Source organism: Berghia stephanieae, chromosome 2, assembly GCF_034508935.2.
Source record: "Berghia stephanieae isolate SIO BIC M18660-M18661 chromosome 2, UCSD_Bste_1.3, whole genome shotgun sequence".
NCBI classification, from domain to species: domain Eukaryota; kingdom Metazoa; phylum Mollusca; class Gastropoda; order Nudibranchia; family Aeolidiidae; genus Berghia; species Berghia stephanieae.
Window position 1 is genome coordinate 81,638,631 of NC_088361.1, and position 16,971 is coordinate 81,655,601.

Here is a 16,971-nt window from a genome sequence, read left to right on the forward strand (position 1 = left end):
AAAAGTTCATTATGGGTTGAACCAGATACGGTGGATACAGTCATGCTTTCCGTATAGATAAAGAAAACGCCCTTTGCTGTGATATCTTACATCTATAGGCGGAGAAAAGACTCGTATTATAGCCTGGAAAGGGTGGCTCTCTGAAGTAAATCAACTCTCGTTTGAATGGTCACTGAATAGTAGCATTTTAAACTTGAAATTTATATAACATATCTTCAATATTTATGTTGAATTAGTAATTTTACATATAAAAATGATGTATTTCTGAATCATCCAAAAACTGAAATTTGATAATTTGACCAGTTCCACTTAAACCGTTTCTCGTGGTTTCCAAATCCGACTTAATACCGCTTCGAGCGGAGGGTACACCAAATGGCAAGCGGCCGAATTCCATTATTTTCTATTACTGATACTATTAGCAAAAAACCTGCCCTGATTCACATTTCTTACTTAATGATTATAAATTAATTGTACTTGAGAATTTTGTGAACATTATCAACCATTTAATGGAATCAGAACAGATGTAAGCATCTGTTGTTCCAGCAAGCATGTCACGACGTCTATCACAACCACTAAATCACGACTGCCACCACCACAACCACCACCACCACAATTGTCATCATCATCACCATGATCACCATCATCATTACCAATACCACCACCATAAGTACCACGACCACCACCACCACCACCACCACCACCACCACCACCATCACCATCATCATCATCATCATCATCATCATCATCATCATCAATATCATCATCATAATAATCAATATCATAATAATAATAATAATAATAATAATAATAAATAATAATAATAATAATAATGATAATATAATAATAATAATAATAATAATAATAATAATAATAATAATAATAATATATATAATCAATATATCATATCATCATCATCATCAGCATCATCATCATCATCATCATCATCATCATCATCATCATCATCATTGACATCATTACTGTTGACGTCTCTAGAATCGTTCTCATCGTCAAAATCATCCTACTCGTCATTGCTATCTAATTCATCGATGCAGAAAACATTATACTATATTGTTATTGTAAAACATTCCATAAAACTACCTTATATTCCATATTCATCAATATAAAAATTGATTCCATGATTACAATTATGTATTTGCAAATAATTTAATTTCTAGAATATTTGCATTCCAAATATGTTTATTTCCTAACATTAGCGAAGTAATGCAAAATGCACCAGGCTCTGTTTGACCCAAAGTCCCACTTAGCAATGCTAACATGCCCTGAAAATACAGGAAATAAAAATTTTGTGCAGAAAACTCGTCCTTCAAAAATGGATAGATTTAAATGACCCTCATCTTTTGGGTGGGGTTCCTGATCTCCTATAGTGGACAGGGAGGCACTTATTGTATTTTCTATCTCTCTATATCTGTTTTCCATCTTGCTCTCTATCTTTGTCTTGGAAAGAGATTACTTGGTTTTCTCCTGGCCCTGGCTGGTAGGGAAACAGTCAAATGTATAGTTAGGTTTGGGAGATGATATTATTTTCCTCGTAAATCATCTCTCTGTTATGTACTGTATAATTTCTTTCTTATAGATAGTATGCCGATGACGTCACTCAGGCCTTTGTTATTGTTTTTGCCATCCGCGTTTGTGAGTTGTTCTCACTAAACTGTATTAACCAGACTATAAAAGTTCATGGTTACACAGAGTGTGTGTGTTGGTCCGTTATACTTCCAGATGGCAATGTTGTGAACTCCTTGGCCAAGCGCATTCTATCTATACATTCAATATAATGGTTTGTAAACATTTGAGTGCATTCCTCTTAGTGGGAACCTGTGCTTGTGTCTGGATGAGACTTTTAGGTGATCTCAAACTAAGAAAACTCATAGTTTGCTCTTGGAATCTACACCTGTTCCCTATTTGAACCCTTCCCCTTTTCAATTGAAAATCTATAATTTTTTGACAATCCTATTATCTTTCTTTTTACTAGCGCTAAAATGACCTAAATGTGTCGCAGGCTCCGTAAACTCCTTTAAAAAAAAACAACGAAAAACGACCCTCATCTTGGCAAAAACGCTCAAATCTGGGACTTCGCGAATTTAGAATTTTTGCCAAGATGAGGATCATTTAAAATCGATTCATATTTGAAGGACGAGTTTTCTGGTCAAATTTTAAATACGAGTCTTTCCATACTACAGCAGTTAACTGGTTAATTGATTATATCTAAGACGCATGTTTGGGGAGGGGGGAGGGGAGTGTGTGTGGTCGAGTAGAAAAAGCAGTGACATTGTAATCCAGGGGATCATATTATCGGCGACGTTAGGTGTTGTAGTCTGGCAGGATATTAAGACCAATTTTTGCTCACTTAGGTTTACGCTCCGCTTAGTGCTAGTGAGTTGTTATTATATTGTTGTGCGGCTATGTGGTCTTGTGATCTGACACTAGCCTTCGGATTGAACATAGATGTGTGGGGCCCGGGATGGCCGAGGCCATTCGGGCAACGGGTTGGACTCCATTAGTCACATATCAGGACTTGCCGGTCAAGTGGCTCGCTATTGATAGTATGAACTTGGCTAAGAAGCTCATAACATTGCCATCCGGAAGTATAACGGACCAACACACAAAACTGTGTGTATTCATGCACGTTTATAGTCAGGTTAATACAGTTTAGTGAGCATTTCTCATAAACGCGGATGGCAAAAAACAATAACAAAGACCTGAGTGACGTCATCTTCAATCTAAAGGCTCGACATCCGGGATGGTCTCGTGACGGTCAACCGGAATTTGCTCCTTTGCCCCCGGTATGTCTCAAGCTCCCCCACCCACCGCGTGAAGGTCGGAGATCCACGAAGAATTTGCAGATTGGGTCGATCGATCGTCATAACATAGTAGTGTGAGTACCATTAGAAGTTGCTGCCTTCGGATCGACAGATCCTGGTTTCGTATTCCGCTCTGAGCGGTGCATAATTGGGTCCTTATAAAAGGCTCTTTACTCACGTTCGCTTACAGTATTCAGGTGTAAAATGATTACCTGGGCGTTAAAAGCGTTGTCTCTGTCCGATAAAATTGTAAAATAGCCTAACATGCGCCATGTCTCCTCCTGAATGTTGCTGTTGTCTAGGGACGCCATGTAAAGCGCTTTGATCACGATTAGTGGATATTACGCTACACAAAAGCTCAATTTGTATGTAGTGCTCAAGGTAACACAATGTTTTAAGTTTTAAAGCTTAGCATTCGATTAAAACCCTCTCAAGCATTATAATTTTTAATATATTTGTGTTCCGCTAAATATACTGATATTAGAATTAAAAATTTAATGGCCAAAATAAAGATACGGTTTTTTGTCAGTAAGCGGAAATAATATTCGTTGTGGGGGTCTGGCATTCCTTCAATCTGGTTTTTAGTCAGTTTGTTTGTTTCCTTTTGTTTGTGTTTAATTTAGTTTGGTGTTCGTTTTGCTTTGCTTTGGTTTGTTTTGTTGCATGATTTTTACTGATAACAGCTTGAGCCAGAAAAAAAATATTTTATATGTTCTGTCATACAATATGGATTAGAGTCTGATACTGACTAAAAACAATCAGTTTTTATGGCCACGAAGGAAAACAAAATCATGAATTGGATTCAATTAGTCAACGACGAATGAGATGATTTGTTTACCAGAGCACTACTAGACGACTCACTAGGCGGTGAACTTATCTATAGATAGTATGCGCTTGGCTAGGGAGTTCACAACATTGCCATCCGGAAGGATAACGGATCAACACACAAACTATGTGTAACTATGATCGTTTATAGTCGGATGAATACAGTTCAGTGAGAATTACTCATAAACGCGGATGGCAAAAATACAATAACAAAGACCTGAGTGACGTCATCATCGAACTATCTATCGATGACATCAAGAACCAGTCCTCGTGACAGGCTATAGAAGTAACGCATTTGACGTAAGTTAGCTCTTTGTTATTTTGTTATAGCCAGCCATTTTTATGATCAGTTCTCAATCAATTCTGTCAATAAGACTTATATAACGTTAAAGGTGATACAGTTGTATGTGTTAGTTCTTTATAGCCGACTGGCGGATGTTGTGAGTATTTTGGCTAAACGCAGATCATGAATAAGTTAAACAAAGGCTACGATAAGAACCTGAAGCGGATTCTTCCTGTCATTCTATTGGGTCTCTACTATTCAAGAATCATGAATTTCTATTATTTTGACAGAAAGGCCTGGGTTAAATGTATGCTGACAGGTCTATATTTAATTTGACTTAACTCTCTCCTTACCAGCTGTCTTTCAGAGTTTTCCCTGAAACATCACACGACCCAATGCAATAATAGATTCTAATTCACTCAAACAGAAAAAAAAACAAGTACATTCTATGCATAATATTGTTCAACTAAAAAAGCTCTACAACCCAGTGTCAACTTGTTATAGCTATGGCGAAAACCTTTCTTTAAATTCTGTGATAGGAAAAGAAATTAGAATGGTAAAATTGTTGATTTTTATCGTAACGAATGTGACGATTTTTAATGGTTGGTAAGGAGAGGGTTGAAAAGGGATCTGCATTAAGTCTACATAATCTATCATCGTTTAGATAATTCTTCTGTATTTGAATTGTGATTTCATTCTCTTTGGTATTTGTGAAATTACTTTTACATTCCTGAATGCCTATATACTATATTATATAAAATCATATTATGCAAGATGCATTGTTCCCATTATATTCATATTTACATATACAAGTCCCTGTGCATTATGTCTTCTTCTTCAAATACCAAGTCTGTTCCAGATATCGGTGATCATGGTACGCCATTCATCTCTCTGATCAGATAACCTCAAAAAACTAATATTACTCTTCTCTTTATTTGTCAACCAAACTATTCAAATATGTTTTTCTTGGTCTACCTTTACTCGTTTTACCTTCTATCTTACCTGTGGGAGCAAGCTGTTCAATAAATTATGTCGATTTAGGTGCCCTAAAAAATTTCATTTGTATTTTTCTTATTGTACGAATTCGTAACCTCTTAGTTTCAGCTTGCTCTAATACACCTTCATTAGATTTCTTCTCTGTCCATGAGTTTCTTAACATCCGTCAGTAAAGTACATTTCATATTGAACCACAATGGACTTGGTGGATTACAAAAATCTCAACTATGCTAAAATGTATCAATAGGAAGTCCCATTAGGGACCCATCGTCTTGAAACGGTACTTTGTCGGGCTAAACATAATGATTAATTAAAATTCAGTTTAAAGCTAAACTTTGTTATTGTTTTAAACCTCTCGTATCAGTATATTTTTTTTTGTATTTTGTTTGATTTCATTATCTTTGGTCATTGTAAAAATACTTGTACATTCCTGAAATATAGATATAATAATAGATTATATGCTAGTTGCATTGTTGTCATTATTATAGTCTATATACAAATATAAATCTCGATAAATCTCGTCAATCAAATATATTTCAACTTGAACTACAATGGACTTGATGGATTAAAACAAAAATCACAACTGTACACTCCCCGTTTGTGACCAATTGTCTCAAAACGGTATTATGATCAAAATTCAGTTGTTTTTTTTTTAAATTGAGCTTTTATACAGAGCAATATCCTCAAAACGTGCTCAAAGCGCTTCACAAAGTGTCCCTGATCAACAGCAACAGGTAACATGTAGACGAGACATAACGACTGTTTGGCGATATTACAAATTCTTCCGACAGAGACAACGCTGTTAACGACCAGGTACTCATTTTACACCTGTCCACGGTGAGAGAATGTGAGTAAAGAGCCTTTTAAAAGGACTCAACTATGCGCCGAGCGAGGTTCGAACCCAGGATTTTTCGATCTGAAAGTGGGTGTCATACCACTCAACCACATAGCCGTTTACTCGTAAAAATCTATGAATATCTGACGTCTCTCGGCTCTTTGTTAATCTGTAAGACCGGTCGCACCAGTATAACTTTGTTGTATTCTGTTTGACTTTATTTAATTTGGTATTTGTGAAAGGACATCTCCATTCTTTAACATCAATTTAATATATATTCTATACTATATATATGCAAGCTGCATTGTTACTATTATCATATTTACAAATATAAGTCTCTATGTACATTCCGTCAATAAAGCATATTTCAACTTGAACCACAACGGACGTGTTTGATGTTTTTTTTTTAAATCACAACTGAGCAGAATTGCACTTATCGGACTGATAACAGGATGAGAGAATGTGAGTAAAGAGCCTTTTCCAAGGACTCAACTATGCGCCAGTCGAGGCTCGAATCCAGGGCCAACCGATTCGATGGCGAGTTTCATACAATACCACATAGCCGCACAATTTGATTTGCAGAATTAAAATGACAGTAAATACGAACTAACGGTGTGTGACTCCCCCTTTTTGAGTCACCTGGTCCTCCAGGTTGGGGTTGTCGAAGGGTTAACATGCCTTCCGTAAAACTCTAACCGTTACAGAAACGCAGACGGACAAATCAAATCCTTTTTTTTTTAGCTTGGGCGACCGAAGAGTTTCTGCAATGACAGAATTTATGAAGGACAATATAATTAAAGAACCTGATATACAGAGAAGTGATAAGACGTGGAATGAGATAAAAAAAAAGGTTAGCTCGGGATAGAGAAGGATGGAAACTGTTTATCTGTGGCCTATACCCAGACCCAGAGTGAAAAAGACAATGATGATGATGATGATGAAATACGAACTTGAGCTATTTTGCTATGTCAGAATTTATATATACTCTCGTTCATAACGAACAGAAATTAAGCTCGATTTCGTATGTGTGGGGCTGTATATTCAAATCCCATCACTTCTTTCAACCTGACATAATACCGATTTGATGCGCTAAGGGGCACAAATGTTTGAAATAACACACTACAGATCTGAATAAGTTTGTATGAAAGGTGCCAGACGATGCAAGAAAGAAAAATACAAGAATTAAAATCCCAAAAGTCAGTCTACCTCGACTGGGGATTAAAACCACAGTCCTTCTGTCAGATGGTCTGTTCAGATCTTTATTTTACACTTTGATCACGCATCTTTTTGCTAAAAATAACACAAACTGATTTTACTGCTTGTGAACAGTGTGGCCGATTGCAGCTGGACACAATTGGTGAGTACTTTTCGTTAAGGCATACGTTCAATAAAGGAGCTTCATTTCTTTGTGAGTTTTGTTTCTTTGTAGACCCCCCCCCACCACCACCACCACCACCGTCACCCAAAAATATAATGTTTACATGTGCGCTGTCTCTTAATAGTGTTAACTGTTTGGACACAACTAAGGGGCATAATCTGTGATAAACGCATTCACCTAATAATGAATTGAATGAATGAAGTTGGGGTCACTCCGCTCTTTGTTACTACTGCTTTTAGGCCACCAGTTGAGTCTTTAGTTTTCACTACATTTCGCTCAAATAGATTATAAACGTTTAAGGTTATTCATAGGTTTTTTTCTGCTGATACCATTGACCTGGTGGGTAGAGCTGGTTAGTATTTTACCTAAACACTATTGATGATATTCGTTTGGATACGTACTCACAACATACGCCGGCCGGATATAACGTACCAACACACAAAAAACAAAACGTTTATAGTATGAGTGATATCATTTTGAGAACTAATCACCAAAATGGCTGACTAAATACAATACCAAAGAGCTGTGTTAAGTCAATTTCTTACTTTCTATATTCTCGTTATTGATACTATGCAGTCATATTCTCATCTGATCTATCTGCCAGATTATTTCCTCTCACACAGAAAAGTATGTGTATAGATAGAATGAAGTTGACGTCGCTCGGGTCTTTGTTATTATTTTCTTGCCATCCACGTTTATGAGTAATTCTCACTTAACTGTATTATCCAGACTATAAAAGTTTATTGTTACATAAAGTTTTGTGTGTTGGTCCGTTATAATTCCTGATGGCAATGTTGTGAGCTTAGTAGCCAAGCGCATACTATATAGTCTGTTTCAAGAACAAGTGAGAACTAATCACCCAACTGGCGATATAAAATCAGTAACAAAGCGAGAGTGACGTCGACTTCATTCATTCTGTTTCATGGACAATATGATAAACGTTAAAGGTTACACATAGTTTAGTGTGTCGTTTACAAATACTTTGGCAAGAAAAAGAGATGAGTATTTTACCTTCATACCACAAATATATTATTCAATATTACACTAGCACAAATGAATATGCAGGGGAAATTACTCAATTTGTTTCTGTTCTTTTTCTCGTGTTCTCGATCATGGCTTAATTCCCTTTAATGTCATAGTAACACTGAAACTCACTTGCATGAATGACCATAAAAGATATTGCGAAATATTTCTAAGCCATAAAAACCTCAGGTATTCTATTATATTTAAAAACAGGGTTGGTGATTAATACTGTTCCAAACACCAATGTACAATGTTTATCCTTGAGCACAGATTCTTGGCAAATCTAAAAATTATACAATTAGTTTTTACAGATTGATACACATACGAATAACTTGCAAAATTCTATTTAATTCAGGCTAATTCTATCATTCCTTTAACTCATATTAATACGAAGAATACATACTAGGTCGTGATGCTCAGTCCTTTTTGACTTCCATTGCGAGTATAATTTATTCTACGCAATTCTAGCATATCCAATTGATGACGCAATTTTAAATATCTCTTGATACTATCAATCAAATGATAACCTTTCTAATCTAATCTTTTTAAAAATAGGGTTGGGGATCGACAATAATCCGTAAAGCCAATGTTAAATCTTTATCGAACACAGAATGACCGGCAAATCTAAAAATACAATACAGTTGTATAAATAGTATTTTAGATGACCGCCTGTTCCGCAAATATCGCGGGTTCTCCACTAGCACTACTAAAAATAAATTTCATTAGTAAAGGGTAAGCTAACAATTACCATCAATCATCGAACTAAAGTGGCTAGATTAATTTTATCTAATATACCAAATATAGAAAAATACCAAATTATCCGAATACTTGCCAAAAGTGATAAACAAAAATAAATATAACAGCTTCAGAAAAGTACAAAATACCAACTACGGAAGGTTTCAGGCTCAAACCCCTCCTTCAGTCAACAAGAAAAAAAAATATAAAAATATAAATGCATTACTTTATAACTAGACAGAGAGCAGAGAAATACTTGGCACATCCTTCCTTCAACTCCTTTCCTTACCGGCCATTTTCCGGATTTTCCCAAAAACTTCACACCCAACCTATACAAAAATTGATTTATTTCACTCAAACACAAAATCTGTTAGTTCTTGCTATACATCTTTTTGCTAAACGCGCTCTTCAACACAGTGTTAATATACTTTAACTATAGCAAACATTTTTGTTCAAATATTATGATGTACAAAAGAAATTAGAATGACAAAAACGTTGGCTGCATCGTAAAGAATGTGACGATTTTCCTATGGGTGGTATGGAGGGGGTTAAGTAATAGGATCTTGGAATTATTGTTGTATTTAAGAATGGTGATCGTTGTGACACCTTAATTTATAGATATATAAGGACATAGTTATATATATATATATATATATATATATATATATATATATATATATATATATATATTTATATATATATAATATATTATATATATATATATATATATATATATATATATATATATATATATATATATATATATATATATATATATATATATATACACATTAACGTGATATGTGTGACTATAATATATCGGATGCGAGAAAAAAGTACCTGGTAAAGTTAAGAAGCATGTAACTGCCAGGCCACAATTGGTGCAAGACTGATATCTCACAACAATCAAACCAGTTTATTGAACTTTATGTACACAAGCTTTCATGAACATATATTTTAAAATTTTTAAATTTGACGATTATTTTAATAGACGGACCTCAAGATTTCTATATCGAAGATTTTGACGTGGGTAATAGGATTCCACAGTCTGACGTCACGTCCGCCTAGCAACGAATCGGCTGGCTCTAAACAAAAAAAAATCCGTGCTTGGTCCGGGCAAGGAATAATTGGAAAATCGCTCAAAAAACAATTTTTATCTTAAATATGGTCCAGTGTTTTGTAACAGATTGTCTACACCAGTCAGAGAGTCACTCCTGCAAGTTTTACAGATTTCCAAATGGACAGGCAGACAAAAAATTGAAGAAAAAGTGGATCACTTTAGTCAGGTAAGCACGCACGCCTCGTCGAACATTTGATAGAGTTCGTAGTCCAGATCTAGGTCAAGTTCTAGCTTACGTAGACCTATATTTTATGATTAAAGTGTACAATTGCACGAAATTATAAATAAAAATACATTCCAAACTAGGTTTTTATTGAAGTTGAAGCAAAAATGATATCTCAATCGTTTTGATGTTAAAGTAAGGCTGATAAACTGAATGAGAGTTAAGTTCTACTGATAAGTGATAATTTTTTTAAAAGGAGAACAAGAAGAAAGAGAAGAAAATATTTGTTAAAATCTTACTTTAAACTCGATACCTTTATGGCAAAATGAAAATAAATAAATAAAATAACGCAACCTCCCCCCCCCCCCCCTCCCCTCACGCAGATATCTCTCTCTCTCTCTCTCACACACACACACACACACACACACACACAAACACACATATTTTCCTCTTTTTTTTGGAAAGTTTCTCTGATTCTCTGCCATGCCTCCCCTCCCCGACAGCCGAGGTGGCAACTCTGTGTGAACAAAGCAAGATGGCGGCAGGGACCTCTCTCCTTTACCTGTGCCCGATTGTTGACACTCCAAAGTTTCCATCACCGCACTGTCCAGTACAGTACTGACTGAAATAAAGAGAAAACGCCAGTCTTGCCACACTCAACCCCAAGATCAACTTTAACTGTGTAAATTTAAGAATTCATATTTTTATATATACCTAGTCAAAATCATCAAAAGAAGTAATGAGGAAGTGCGACATTTTGCTGAATGTGCGATTTCATAAAAGACAGGCGAGAGACCCACCAGTAACCTAGTCTCTTGCACACCTTTGATTTATCATGCATTGAGCTGGTGTCAAACAAGATAGTCTAAAACAAAGTACTTATCAAATTAAATAATATACCCAATATGCCCAACAGAATTATTGTTTTTTTTTAAAATCTTTTCATTTCAGGAGAAAGGACAAAAGATCCAACATCATCATCAAGAGTGTGTTCTTGTCACTTCAGAGATGGTGACAAAGCCAACCTCCCTGAATGGTTTGACAGAAATAAAAAAAATTGTTTCCACCAGAGCCAGAAAGAAAGAAAAGAAAAGTGACACAAGGAATTCCCATCCCATCTCAATTGGCACCAACATCAAGAAGTCCACCACCACCCACCACCACCACCACCACCACCACCATCATCATCATCATCATCATCATCATCATCATCATCATCTGCTCAACTCTCTTCATCATCATCACAAAGTCCCACCTTTAAAAAAAAACAGATTCCTCATCATCATTATTTTCCTCCTCATCATCATCATCAGTATCTTCTCCCTCATCATCATCTCAACTCTCGTCACCATCATCACAGGATTCCATCTTTAAAAAAAAACAGATTGTAGAACAAGTGAGGATATTTTAAATAGAACAACAAATTTAATTCAAGAACAAGAAATTACAGACAAAAATAAGGAAATAGCTAGCTTTAAAACACCCAACTAAGTTAGATTCAACGCACTTACACTGTTTCAAGCCTTACAGAAAAAGTTCTTCGAATGGAGACAGGTGTACATTGTTTTAAAATATTTAATATTATTGTTCAATATGTTGAGTGCTTTAGAGGTAACATTATTTATTATAGCGGATGGGAAGTTCAGGAAGAGACAGTTGCATTAAAAGACCAAATTTTCATTATTACACTTATGAAACTTAGACAGAACTACGCTAACCTTCATATTTCACAATTGTTTAGCGTTAGTGAAAGTACTATAACAAATATTATACAAACTTTTATTATGTTTTACATAAGCCATAAGCTTCTCTTTGAAAATGTTATGAAGGTTACATGCCCTTTTAGACATAAAAATAAACTATCAGCTCCATCATCATTTTTAAGATTTCCAAATTGCAGAATGATCATTGATTGTACATATGACCAAATTGCTATTCCTAAAGAAATAGATAAACAACGGTTAACTTATTCTTCTTATAGGTCCATGAATTCTGTTAAAGCTCTTGTTGGTCTGAGGCCAAATGGTGTGATAAATTTTATTTCTAAACATGATCCAGGGTCTGTCTCGGATAAGGTCATTGTACAAAATTGTGGATTACTAAAACTTTTAATTTTAAGCCCTGGAGATTTAATTTTAGCAGATAAAGGTAATAAAGGTAAAACCCCATCCTGATTCAAGATATTTTACCTCAAGGAGTAACTGTAAATATCCCTCCCTTTTTACATAATAAATTTACTGAAAATGAGATTTTATTAACAAAAGAAATTGCTTCATGTAGAATTCATGTTGAGAGGGCGAATGAAAGACTGAAAAATGTTAACATCCTCTCATATATTCCAACCATGTTAAGAGAAACATCTGATATTATTTTTCAATTTGTTGCAGCACTTGTCAATCCCCAGTCTCCTCTTATTAAGGAGACTGCATTTTGTTAGCTTTGCCATTTATATTGTACAACACACATATTTTGTTCATCATCATCAAATCACCATTCAAAATAATGGTTTTGTAGGTCCATACATGATTTTACATGATAAACATGACAAATTATGGCATTGTTGTATCAATGTATGTTCAATGTCATTAACATTGTTAAATAAAACCACACAAATTAGTTTTGGACTGAATCAACCCAAGGCATCATCAAGATAGATCTGTGGAAGTAAAAGAATAAAAGATTCAAATTTAGAGCTGCGACCATGCTCAATAGGCAAAAAACAAACAAACTAATAAAACGTCTGTTGTGGTCTTGTGGTATGACACTCGCTTTCAGATCAGAAGGTCCTGGGTTTGGGCCTCGCTCGGCGCATAGTTGAGTCCTTGGAGAAGGCTCTTTACTCACAATCTCTCACCGTACTCAGGTGTCAAATGAGTACCTGGCCGTTAACAGCGTTGTCTCTGTCCGAAAAAATTGTAATATCGCCCAACAGGCATCATGTCCCGTCTTACATGTTAAATGTTGCTGTTGGCCAGGGACCCCTTGTAAAGCACTTTGAGCACATTTAGTGGATATTACGCTGTATAAAAACTCAATTAAAAAACAAAACAAATAAAGTGATTCTTTCATTCATCTTGCTTTGTTGATAAGGGGGAAACCCCAAACGTCCATTTTATCTGTTTTCGTATATTAAATTGAAGTTCACATTCAATTTCACAATGTTATTGATTTCTTCGAGTTTCAAGCAGCAACATTTACATTACACCTTAACCCAATAGGAAGTTTAGTTTACCGAGACTAACACTGGTCTAAATAAATCCTTTATTCAGCCCATAGAGGAAATTTATCTCTTGGGTCTATTCCCAGGGAAGACTGGAATAACCGCGGTACAGGGCCGCAAATTGAGCTAGGGCGAGGTGACTTGCTCAAGGCCACACAGCGCAGCGGCGGGTGAACGAACTCGGTACCTTTCGGGTACGAAGCAAAAACCGTACCGCTGATCCACGCTGCCCCACATGAAGTATGATAAAATGTCTAGCGTGATTGGTGATTGTGATGCTCATATGAGTATTATAATAAAGGTTACAACACGATACTAAATAGTATGTAGTTGACTATAGTCAATAGCAACGAAAATTAGCGAAGCAAGACTAAGACCTCAAAGACTCAAAGTCCGTGGTCCATAAGATAAAAACACAATAATTCAATGACTCCCTCTCTCTCTCCCTAACTGAAATCGAAAGTAAACAGTTAAATCTTTCCATTGGATATACTAAATCTGCCTAAACTCAAAGTAAACTGATTATTGTCCAACAGTAGTTGTACGGAGATGTGGGATTTTGAGAGTGAGAATGAGAAGACGAAATGACTTACCTTCACAGAATACTCTTTATTCTTCATGCTGGCTTGAACTTTGCCGAACATCAAGCCATCTGAGTAAGTGAAAGTCAAAACATGACCTGACTGATGATGATTTTCACCTCGCGAGATACTTTTATGCTCATTGGAGAAGTATTTCATAAGGGCGGTGATGGAAATAGGGTTCGTGTCAGCCATTTTTCTCGACTGTTTAGAGCCAGCCGGTTTGTTGCCATGCGTTGCTGCGCAGGATTACGTCACGACTTAGGAAGCCTATTCTCATTTTTTTATTTGATCCGTCGATCCCTCATTTTGTTTTATGACTGTGCCTAGCCTTTTCCCCCCATGGTCAAATTCATTGATTATTGTCTTGAATTGTGATTTTATCCCATTTATTTTGAATTGACTCTTTTAATTCTGCTTCTATGTAAACTGTTGTGCGGCTATGTGGTCTTGTGGTATGACACTCGCTTTCGGATCGGAAGGTCCTGGGTTCGAGCTTCGCTCGGCGCATAGTTGAGTCACTGGAAAAGACTATTTACACACATTCTCTCACCGTACTCAGGTGTAAAATGAGTACCTGGCCGTCAACAGCGATGTCTCTGTCGGAAAGAATGTAATATCGCCTAACAGGCGTCATGTCTCGTTCTACATGTTACGTCTTGCTGTTGGTTAAGGACCATTTGTAAAGCGCTTTGAGCACATTTATAGGATATTGCGTCATATAAAACGGCTCTAGTTAAAGCTCTAGTTATAAACCATATTGGACACCAATGACCAAATGCCGTTATCCATTGGGTTCAAGTCACGGCTCATGGAGCCCATTTATCATAAGACATAAAATGTCGAATGTTATATTTGACCGTACTGAAAATTATGTCGCATTGGTAAAATAAATAGAAACGTATTCCACACTTTGTCCCGATCGACCATTTGCTTTTCAACACTAGTAACTAAATAGCAAAGTGAAATTGAATGTAAGCTTCAATTTAATATACCAAAACAGATAAAATGGACGTACCTAACGCCACTACCACATTATCTCATTCGTCTGTAGTGTTTTAATCATCCTGTTTTGTTGCTAAAGGGGAAAACCGAAACGTCCATTTTATCTGTTTTCGTATATTCAATTGAAGCTTACATTTCATTTCACATTGTTATTCATTTCTTCGAGCTTCTAGCAGTAACATTTACATTAGACTAGTAACTGCACTGCTAGAACAAGACGAAGTTTGGAAACTTTCGATATCATGATTTTTATACGACTTTGGTATAACCGGCATGGTTTTCCAACCAATAGAGCATTTTTAAAAATAATAAACTTGGCAATAATATTTTACATTAAGATTTAGTTCTTATTGCTTGTAAAGTTTCGTATATTTCTGATTTCTACTTCGTATTAAAATAGCGTCATAATATTTTCCAATTTTATTTTTTTTTGCACTATATATATATATTTATATATATATATATATATGTGTGTGTGTGTGTGTGTGTGTGTGTATGTATGTATGTAAAGTTAGATGCTCATTTAGACCTCGGTACGACGAGAGAATGTGAATCTAGAGTCTTTTCCAAGGACTCAAAGATACGCCAGTCAGAGTGAAACTCGAACCCTGGTCCATCCAATCCGGAGGCGAGTGTCATAACCCATGACTACAACATAGCCCCACTAAGAAAAATACGCACCAGTTATTCCCGCCAGATCACTCGTGCTAACACACAAAACTATGCGCAATCTTAAACGTTTATATTCCAATTGAGAGAATGTCATGAGAAATTCTCACCTAACAGGGGCAGCGTAGCTCAGTGGTATGGTCTTTGCTTCGTACCCGAAAGGTACCGAGTTCGATCACCCGCCGCTGTGTGGCCTTGAGAAAGTCACCTCGCCCTAGCTCACTTTGAGGTGCTGCACTGTGGCTGACGCCTGGTTTATTCCAATCTTCCCTTGGAATAGACCCTAAAGACAAATTTCCCCATGGGGATGAATAAAGGGAATTATATTATACGTTACCCTGTTTTTCCACATTGTCTTTGCTCATTAGTTTAGTTTGCTTCTGTATGACCCCTGTTGTTGAACAGTTTCTTTCAAATCAGACGTTTCCTTCATGAGATTGGCCAAGATGGTTGATGTGTCTTCATCTGTCAATATATAATTTTAAAAAACCAACAAGCTGAGAATGTGTATACTGCTACTTCCACTAGACGTGCTCAAACGACTTTACAAGTAGTTCCCAGCCAACAGCAATACTCAAAATGTAGGACGACACGTGACGCTTGAAAGGTAATAATATTACAATTGAAGAGTGGTTTTCCAAAACTCTCTTACTCCGTTTTTCCCATTTTGAGATGTTGAGGATTATTTACCCTAAAATTTCTCATTCGGTCTATTATCTTGTCATATTTAAACTTCAAATTCACACAAATCATAGGGACATTTTTATGCCAATATGATTCAATAGTCTGATGTCATGTCCGCCTAGCAACGAGAAGCTTGGTTCTGAACAAAGAAAATCGGTACATTTTATTCTTCATGCTGGCTAGAACTTTTTTCACATGCCATGTGGTGATAAAAATGAATAAATGTCAAAACATGATCAGATTTATAATGTTTTTCTCCTCTGGATACACTTTTATGCTCGTCGGAGAAGTATTTCATAAGGGCTTCCGCCATTGTTCCGATAGTTTAGAACCAGTTACTAAGTTACTATGCGCCATTACGAGGGAAGTGTCGTCACGACTGTTGAATCCTATTGAAGAGTGGTTTTCCAAAACTCCCTAAGTCCGTTTTTCCCATTTTGAAATATTGAGGATTATTTCCCCTAAAACTTCTCATTCGGTCTATCATATTTAAACTTCAAATCCACACAAATCATAGGGACATTGTTTGTGCCAATTGATGCTTAAAATTAAGTTTACATTTCAATTTATCTCACGGATGGAAAATCTCAAAACGTAGTTTTGGACAACCAGCCTTTAATTTGATTCGACAGAAA

General features: G+C 36.0%; 1 long non-coding RNA gene across 1 annotated transcript; it reads right to left on the reverse strand.

Moving 5' to 3' along the window:
• Positions 1 to 11,557: 11,557 nt before the first annotated feature.
• LOC144965645 (uncharacterized) lies at positions 11,558 to 14,237 on the reverse strand. The gene is made up of 2 exons (XR_013644078.1): positions 13,991 to 14,237; positions 11,558 to 12,833 (listed from the first exon to the last, which is right to left on the reverse strand). It is a non-coding gene; the product is annotated as an uncharacterized LOC144965645 (long non-coding RNA).
• Positions 14,238 to 16,971: the final 2,734 nt, after the last annotated feature.